The 9,887-nt window shown below is 51.2% G+C and overlaps 1 protein-coding gene across 1 annotated transcript in view; it reads right to left on the reverse strand.

The window, feature by feature from the left end:
* Window positions 1-9,887, reverse strand: part of ANP32A (acidic nuclear phosphoprotein 32 family member A) — a 38,192-nt gene that overhangs the window by 25,437 nt on the left and 2,868 nt on the right. The gene's annotated exons all lie outside the window — the stretch shown is intronic.

Raw genomic sequence — 9,887 nt, forward strand, 5'->3', positions numbered from 1 at the left:
AGCAAGGGCCTTCTGCAGACAGGCTGCCCCCTCCCCAGCCCACTTCAGACACTCCTTCAAGCCTGGGCTTGAAGACTCCACCAGCCTTCAGGGATGCTACCCCATGACCCGAACATGGCACAGACATTTCTTTTGGTCCTGACAACACGCAGGCATTATCATCAGGCACCAGGTTACAGAGGAGGCAGCAGAGGCCCAGACCTGCCGGATACGCTCTAACAGCAGAGCTCAGCAGCTCGGCATGGTCTGGCATGGCCCCAGACCGCCTGACTGCTTGGCTCTGGGGTCCCCTCCTTCTTACACAAAGGTCCCCTGGAGATGGAGGAAGGGACAAGTGCAGTCTTGCTCAAGAAACCCCCGCTCCAGCAGCAGCCCTGTGAGGTATAGGTTCATGTGCAAGTGTGATGGGACAGAAGGTAGGCAGGCACGTGAGGGGGCCAGACCAAGGACCAGAGCCGTGCACCCCAGCGGGAGGGGGGTGGGGGGGGTTCTGCACCCCTCTTTCCTTTTCTTCCTCCATTTCCGTTTCTTTTACCTCCACTTGCTTTACTTGGTCCTACCTGCTGTGAAGTTCTGCACCCTGCCTCAGTGTGGCGGCTCCCAACTGCGCTTTAGAGCCCCCTTTAGAGCAGGCTAAAAATACCCAGGCTGGGCACCACCCTCGGAGATGGATTCTGTAACTGGGGAGAGCCTGGGAATTTCTTAAAATGCTCCTCTGGTAGTTCTGGAACACAGCTAGGGCTGAAATCTGCCTCTCTAGCCTCATACCTTCTTTCCCTTCTGTCCATCCTCTATCTCCCCAACTCCACCACGGAACCAGAATTCCACTGGGCTGTAACCCACTCCCCACCCAGATCGTGTCCCCGCCACCCCCAATCCAGAACACAGGGACTAGATTCAGGACATTCAAGCTGCCACCCAGATACTTAAGTAGCCTTCGTGGAACTCCCTGCATCATTCAACACTGGGCACACAAGCTGTGTCTGTGAAAGTGGGCTCCCCTCACTCTCTTCACAGCCTCGCCATTCGGGCCGGCTGGGGAGGCCAGCGCTACAGAAAAGTTGGTTACATAATAGAGTCTTCACGGGACGCACGCCCCTGAGGAAATCTGTGTTCCTTTTAAATTTACTATTACAGGTTCTGGCTTCAACCCCGCCCCTTACACACACACACACACACACACATTCTCTCTCTGACTTTTGAGGGACGCAGCAGAATCCAGTGACCCGGACCTTCTGGACACTTCTGACGGCAGAGTCCCAGCACAGGGCTGCTCACACGGAGACGCCACAGGCCCTTCTCCTCCAGACTTCACCTGGCCCCCCATTCCTGTTCTTCCAGCCGGCAGCAGACCTGGCCTCTTCCTTATTCGCAGCCTGAGGACACCTAGGGGCAAAGCCTCTTCACCCCATCCCGCTCACGAAATCGCTCCCTCACCTCAGACCCGGCTGAGTCTCACAAGACATCTGCGGCATGGCCCAAGGGGCTGCCTGGGCTGGACCCTATCGGATGGCCTGAGGGGACTTTGGTGGGTCTGTGGGCACAGCCCACGCAGACAACATCTACGAACACATAGCGGCGGACACTTCTTTTGCAGGGGATCTCAGCCCAACCACCGTACCCTCCCTGCTCATCAAAGAAGGGTAAAGAATGCTCTTTACAGCCACAGAGCAGGGCTGGAAAGTTCTGAGCGAGGAAAGAGTGCTGGGTTAAGGCACAGGCATTTCTTATATGACACAAACTTTCAGGACCAAGTTAAAAATAAAAAATGAGCCACAGATTAGAGCAGGAGTCTCGTAACACAATCCATCGATGTGCGGGGAAGAAAATATTTAGACCTTTAATATTTAGACTGTTTTGGGGCGGCTGGGTGGCTCAGTCAGTTAGGTGTCCGACTTCAGCTCAGGTCAGGATCTCAGTCTGTGAGTTTGAGCCCCGCGTTGGGCTCTGTGCCGACAGCTCGGAGCCTGGAGCCTGCTTCAGATTCAGTGTTTCTCTCTTTCTCTGCCCCGCCCCTGCTCACACTCTCAAAAATAAATTAGCTTAAAAAAATTTAAAAAATACTTTCATGGGTTGTTTTTTTTTTTTTTTTTGGTGTTAGGTTTTACAACGTACATATGTCTACATGCTGTATGTGAATAATCCCACTAGCCAAAACGTAGACAAACTAGGGCTGAAGTTCAGATGTAAAAACTGGAAAAAAAATCAGAAGCACGGAGCACTAAGTGTGAATCACCCACCCAGAGGAAGAGCTCACACTCACCCAGGGGAGAGCTGGGGGAGGCGAGGGGGCTGGTGGGCAAAAACCCCCTACATCGTGTCATGATGTTTTGTTTTAGGGGCTTGTGCTTGGCTTTCCAGAGGGTGATGAAAATGAAAAGAACATGCAAGGACCCTGGTTTCTTCATTCACCCGGTATTTCTAGAAGGCCCACCATGTGCCAAGTGCAGTGCTGGGGCTCTGAGAGCATACCAACAGCAGGGCCTTTAAATCATGCGGCTACACAGGGGGACAGAGATGCTAATTAAAACACTCACATTCAGGAATGTATAATTACCAGCTGAAGCACTGCAAAGGAAATTTCTCTAAAGGAAATTTTCTCTAAGAGTTTCGTAACAAAAGAACCAGATCCAAAGCTGAGGAGGGTGGAGGGTGAGGGAGCTGGTGAAGACAATTAGATGCTAAGTCAGTGACAGTGGCAGTTATGGCCTGGAGTAGATTTGCAGGAATAAAGGCGGTGAGTGAGGCCAGGGCCGCGGGAAGGAGGGGAGGGAAATGCTGAGGGCAACCAGTGGCCGGGCCCTGCAGGACCGTAGAAAGGCTTTTGAACCTTCTCCTAAGAACACCACGTATCTGAAGCACAGCGACACAATCACACCCGAGTTTCGGTGAGAGCACGCTGGCTCAAGTCTGAGGCGTGGCTCAAGGGGGCTGTTGATGCGGGGACATCCCCGGGCAGGCAGTAGAGGACGGTACTGCGATTAGACAGGACTTGTGATGAATAGAAGATCGCGGTCCCTCTGGTTACAGAGGTCATGGGTTCTTCCTGGACATTTGCTTGTGGGGTGATTTGGGGACACTCAGGTGGAGACCTCAGGTGGGTCCTGAGTTCAGCCAGGAGTTCGGGGCTGGGATGCACACATCAGATCGCAGACCAAGCACAGTCTCTTCAGCTGTCAGCGCAGGAGGACACCATATGGCACGGAGGGAAGGCAGACCGAGAGGGCCCAGGGCCCAAGGACACTAGAACCGAGGAGGGGCTAGAGTGGTAGGAGACATACAGGAGAAAGGGAGAGCAGGAGGGAACATATTCCAGGAAGGTCAAGGGTGCGAATGCTGCTGAGGAATCATGTACAAGAAGACAGTGAAGTTGTCTCTTTAAAGCTGTTTAGGAAGCAAACCAGACGGAGGAAGGCTGAGGTGTGAGAGAAGTGAGGGAATGGAGAAGGTGGTTCTAGACAATTCAGGAAGTCTGACTGTAAATGGGAAGAAAGCTAGGCAGCAGCCGTGGTGACACAGAATCAAGTGAGGTTTTCTGTTTGCTGCTAGAAGATGGAAGAAACATCCCAAGCTTGACTAGGACCAAAGGGCAAGACCAGCTTAGGTGCCCAGGACAAAAGGGGACCTGAGAGGCAGGAGGGGACCAGACACCAAGGACAGCTGAGCTGGGCACAGATCCCATCTAGGCATTTCTTAGGAAACCAGGTACCACTTAGATTCTTCGAGGATGGAGGGGGTGCCTGGCAAGGGGGGGTGGGAGGGCAGCGAAGAACAGGTGCAGTGCTGCCACCCCGTTGGGGACAGAGCAGGTAGCAACCTTACCCTCCGCACAGACTGCCTGGGACCCACTGCTGGGGCTGCTCAGCTAGCCTCACATCCAGAAACAACACGTTTACTATCAAATTGCTTGTGGGGGGAAAAAGACTTCTGCCAAGTTAGAATCTCTAGCTTCTAACCTCTTCTCTCACTAAAACAAATGTTACTCTTTTATATAATGTGTCTGTTGTTAACGTATGGGTTTTTTTTTTTTTTCTTAAGCGAATGCCAAGTACGGGGTTCATGCGGGACAGAGTATAATGGCAATGACAGTTCTGGTTTATTGGGTGCCTACTGTGGGGTAGGTACTATCACATCGTCACTTTACAGAGACAGAAGTGGGGGTGCTATGAGGGGAAGGGGCTTGCCCACGTGCCATGGCTGGGAGTGGGAAGACAGGATGCGCCGCCCAGGCAGGCTGGGTGGGAGCAGAAGCCAGAGGCACCCTCCTCCATGCTGGAACCCGTGGGAGCCCCCAGGCACCTGCACAGTGCCTGGCACCTGAAGGATGGAGGGCACTTGGCGGTGAGCGTGGAGAGAAGGGGGTCGAGAAACAGGTTTGGCTGAGGGCCACTGGCACAACCAGGAATCTTGAAAGGTGTCCACTTAGGGGTAGGAATTTAGAAGGATTCTTTAAGGCCAGGAGAAGGTTTGGGGCGGGAAAGAGCTAGAACTAATGAGGGAGTAAGTATGCAGTTTGGGAACATGGGACCCAGGCACGAGCTGGATTTTTTTTTTTTTTTGAGTTTTATTTATTTACTTTGAGACAGAGAGAGAGCACAGCAAGGGAGGGACAGAGGGGAGAAGGGGGAAAGAGGATCTGAAGCAGGCTCTGTGCTGACAGCAGAGTCTAATGCGGAGCTCAAACTCACTAACAGGGAGACCGTGACCTAAGCCGAAGTCAGACATTTAATGGACTGAGCCACTCCACTGCCCCCTGAACTGGCTTCAAAGCTGGAGAAATCACTACTGACCCTGAGTACAGGGAGTTCACAAAGCTACACGTGGCATTCCCTCATTCCCCCCAAATCAAACCACAAAATATTTGAGGGTGAAGGAAGCTTAATATTCATCTTTTAATGTCCTTCAATCAATAACAAGCAATGTGATCAATTTATGGGTCAAAACCAGCACACTTTTTGCTAATGAGCAGAAGTGTTTTACAGGCAGTAAGGAAGTGTCTTGTCATTTTTCGGTAGAACATATGTATGTATATACATACTGGGTAGTGATGCAAAACATATTTTTACTGTTAAGATCAAGAAGTTTGAAAGCCACCAATCGAATTCAATCCTCTCGTTTTGGAACGGAGGAGACAGAAAGGCCCCAAGAAGCCCAGCAACTTGTCCAAGTTCGTTAATAACAGAAAAATGAGACCAGCCTCCAAGTCTTTAATAGCCCTCTGCTAATTTGCTCACCAAACCGGAATCTCCAAATGCAAATATCTCTGGGAAAGATAGCCTCGACTTTAATCCACATCAGGGTAAGTGATAGTGGAGGAGTACGCTGATCTTTTAGATCTGCTGGCTGGGACATGTTCTGGCAAAGAAGATAGATGGGCGTCCCAGGGCTGCTGCGGGGCTAAAGCAAAATAAATGTGAGTGGAAATATGGGGGTTGCAGGGTGTGGCTCGCTGGGCACAAGACAAGGACTAGTGTGGTAGAACAAAGATATTTTATCTTGTTTACAGACTATATTAACAAACATCATCAGGACAACTGGTTCTACATAAGGAGGCTGGTTCCATGTCCAGGCAGGTGGCCCAAGGCCACGGTGCCTTGCTCATCTTGTTTCAACAAATTTTATTAAATGACAAGTTCTGAATAACAGATGCCTTTGCAATTCTCCATCCCTGCCAGACTCCCATCTCTTTAATGAAAACATCGTTGTTGGGTATTTATCATTTACAATTGTATTTCAACATAACGTAAGATTATGAGATTCAAAGTCAGGTCACTATTTCTCTGTCTTTGTGGGAGGAACATGGTGGTGATGCGGGACTGGTGGAGGAGACTTCCCCAGGAGACAACTAGCTGGAGCAGGGGGTGGGCAGGTCAAAATGGGGGTGGGGAGGCACGGCAGCACAGATCTGTGGGGGAGTGGCCCCCTCTGGTCAGCAGAGTAACGAGATTCCTCTTTGTGTCACAACTCAGGCCAAACAACTGGGCCAAGTTCATTTGACCAGGGCTCATCACCACCTAGCAACAAGCTCTGAGCTCCTCTCCCAGGCAGAGACACCAAGGTGGAGAGAGCAGGCACGGTGGGGAGGCGACACCTGATGAGTAGCCATTACGCTACCCATAAAGGGTCGGCCCCCAACTTTTTTATTTCAAAGTGGTGCCATTCCTTTGGACTGAGGCTCTGGGATGACCAGCCAATAAAGCTCAGTTAGGTGCCCATATGACAAATAAAAAGGATCGTGTAAGTCCAGCGTTGTCACCTTGAAAGGCTGGTGGCGTAAAAGTGGCCAAGACAGGGACCTGGGTCTGCGGGCTGCTGTCCTTAAAGTATATGCCAAAGTTGTGGGGACTGAGATTCTTCCCCTTAGATTTATCTCCTCCTCACTCCGTACCTGCCTTGGCCTGGCCAATTTGATTTCTATTCCCTCTGCTCTGGAGCTCAGGCACAAGTGGCTGGAGGTAAAAGGCGGCTCTGAAATTCAAAGCTACTTTGTGGCTGGTGTGAAACCTGCCCAGGAAACATGTATGGTGGGGGAGCAACAGGCAGAGCCAGAGATTTCAGGATTATCTGTGGCTTTCAATGCTCTGTGTTCTGAGGGTCTGATGTCAGCCAACCGAGGACACAGCTGCTGCCCCTTCTGCAGGCCTCAAAGCACAGAGAAGACATTTGAAATTGAAGAGTGACCACAGAACTACAAGATACGCAAAAATCGTTTGAAATACGGAGTATGCAAGCTGAAGTTTAGTTAGTTACACAGAAGAACTTCTAGACAGAAGGGGTGCTCCCTTCTGCATGGGTAATGAGGGCGATTTTTCCTCTGATGGAGGTTCTTGGATCAAGGCCAACTTCCACCAGGCATCAACTAGTTAAAGGGCACACACAAAAGAACTTGGACGGACTCCTAAAGCACCACCCAAATGAATGGCTTGCCACATGCTTCATAAAAAATTTAAAAATTAAAAATAAAATAAAAAATTCCAGATCCCAGCCCCCTCTCCCCCCAACTAAGCCAGGGATGGCCAAGCTTTTTCTATAAAGGGTCAGGTAGTAAACTTTACCTGGAGTCAAAACTAACACTACAACACAGGCACTTTTATAATGACAGAAAACACATTTCCACAATTCTTTTATTGACGGAATTTAAGATCTATAATAAATACAGTTCGGGGGTGGGGGGAATGATGGTCTAACAATACAAGTGGAATTCTTTGGGCGGGGGCGGATAACATTTCACATCATTGGAGTTCAAAGTTAAGCATTCCACATCATCGAATTGATTGCAGGGTTTCTATATACAGATTGTTCTTAGCTCATGATACCGAAACAGGCAGCTGACCCTGAATTTGACAGCACTTACGCTAACCAACATCCAGGGGTTCCAGGAATCTGCATCTGTGACATGCTTCCTAGGCGATTCTGATGATGGGATGGGCCATGTTTGGGACCTAATGGACTACACAACTCTCAAAAGTCCCTAATGTCCAAACCAGAGGCCTCTGGTTCTACAGTAGGAGAGGAAACCCATCTCTGCTGTACCCTGTGGCCACTCTCACAACATGGAGGATGTCACACTGCTTTGCCTACCCTTCATCAGTCGTTAGAATTAAGTGAGATGACCCATGAATTGTGACTAGCATACTACTTCTTCTGTACAAAGGACATGCCAATTCTCTTCAGTGTTTTGGACATAGATGGTGACAAATAAAAATGCAAAGTGCATTCCATGCAGGATCCCATACAAATCATTGCCTAAGAGTCTTCTCGTTATCCAAAACATGAACTCGGACACTTAAAAGGGCAGACTGATTTCAGCCTAAATAGATGGGATGTTCTAGACCAAACTCCGAAAAGCCTATGGCTTCCTCCTTAAAATGACAATTCAGAGCCCCTGGTCTTGACCACCCACCTCAATATCTTCAAGCAGGAGGCCATCTGGGGTTCATTTCAATACCTTAAATGACAGGAAACTCAATCTTTCATAAGGTGGCACTGTTTTAAAGCCAGAGAAGTAAAAGCTCTTCCCCTTAGCATCTGTCCAAAAAAAAAAAAAAAAAAAAAGCTGCAAGGGAGGGAACAGAAAGGAGTAAGACGTTGAGTACACAGACTGGCTGTGATAAGCTCTCTATGCCTCAATTTCCCTGTGTGTAATATGGGGATAATAACAGCACCTACACCTCACAGTGCTGCTGTGGGGACTAGATTAATTGATCTGCATAATCCACTTAGAACTGTGCCAGGCACAGCGTGGTGCTGGGTAAGCATTCGCTACTATTATTGTGGTGGTGGCTGTTGTTGTCCAGAACCACAGAGAAGCTCAAAGTTGTGCTGTTATCTCTCCAAGAACAACCCTATCGCATATTGGGCACCTGACGGCCAGATCAAGTCAGTTTTGTTACTGGCTCATGAGACCAGCTCACTATTCCCCTTTGAAAGGTGAGGAAATGAAGGTTTAAAGAGGAGGTTAGGTTAACCGGCACAAGATCACAGGGGCAGGTTGACTTATCCTACCTCTTTTTGGCAGGAAGAATTCAAACGCAGAGGTCTGTGAGGCTCCAAAACCCAGCTTCACTATGGAGCCCCCAGACTCAAAACTACCAGCAGCAGCGGCAATCCAGGGACAAAACATCACTGACCATGTCCCCCTGGAGCCCCAGATCAATTTTCTGCCCGTGGATCCTTCACTGGCTTCATAAACTGGAGTTAATATGAGGCTACGTGAACCCAATTAGGCACTAAGGCTGGAAAACATCATGCGACGTATTCCAAAGGTCAAAGTTAAACCTGGCTTCCTGGGCAGCCTTTGCAGGGCACTGCCATCAAAGCTAGTCTCATGCAGACACCAGAGTTTAACCAGTGAGGTGCTTAACCAACACTGACACCGGCTTTTAAAAAGTCCCGGAGACAAGCCAGAGACGTGACGCAGAAAGGCGGTCGGCAGAAAGACATCACTTACTTTCTAAAAAAGTAAAGCTTATTCCCTTCTCTTTTCGGTTTAGGGTTACTACCGTGAACTGCCTGCCTTCCCTAGGGCAAGAATAAGAGGGGGAGCGGCAGAGGAACGGGGGGGGGGCTCCTCTCGCAGACTGCAGGGCGCTGCAACACCCACCTGAAACCCGGGGCGCGACCTACCTTCCCGGAGAGCCCAGCCCCGGAGGGCGTTTCCCCAACACAACGACAACTCGTCCCTCCCGGGTAAACGGCTGCTGTCCTGGGCTCGAGTCAGGACCGCTGGAGTGGCGCGAACGCCCCCCGCCCGAGAAAGAAACCTCATGTTTAATTTCTCCCCCTACCCTCCTATCTGTTCCTCCGAAAGAACCAACACCCGGGCGACCAGTACGTCTTTAGGGCCACATTTAACTACGTCGAAAAACGCCAGCAGGAGGAAGGGCGAAACACTGGAAAAAAGGGGGGTGGGGAAGGTAGGGAGAGCGACGGGGGGTGGGGGTGAGCTCTAGCGGGGAGGATCGTCGCCCTCCCTGAGACACCGCCGCCGCGACGCTCCAGCCAAGCCTCCGGCCGTGGTCTCGGGGAGGGAAAACCCCATCGGGGGCTCGCAGCCCAACCGGGGGGCCCCGTAGCCGGCCTCCCCTGCTGCCTCCACGTCCGGGGCCGTCGAGGCGATGGCGCAAGCCTCCGCACACCACCCCCCCACGGCGACAACAGCCACGGTGACAAAATGGCAGCCCGGCGCCCGGCAGTCGTGCCACAGGCGAGCAGGGCCCCGGCAGCCGTCCCTGCCCCCCGATAACGCCTCGGGACCCTTCGGGCTCGGCCTCCGGCGGGCCTGGCTTTCACAAAAATAACACCACCACAACACCTCAAGCCCCAAAGCGGCGGGGGAAGCCAGGAGGCCCGCCCGGGGCCGGCCCCGCGCGCCCGCGCCCGGCACG

This window comes from Suricata suricatta, chromosome 9, assembly GCF_006229205.1.
Source record: "Suricata suricatta isolate VVHF042 chromosome 9, meerkat_22Aug2017_6uvM2_HiC, whole genome shotgun sequence".
Lineage (NCBI taxonomy): Eukaryota > Metazoa > Chordata > Mammalia > Carnivora > Herpestidae > Suricata > Suricata suricatta.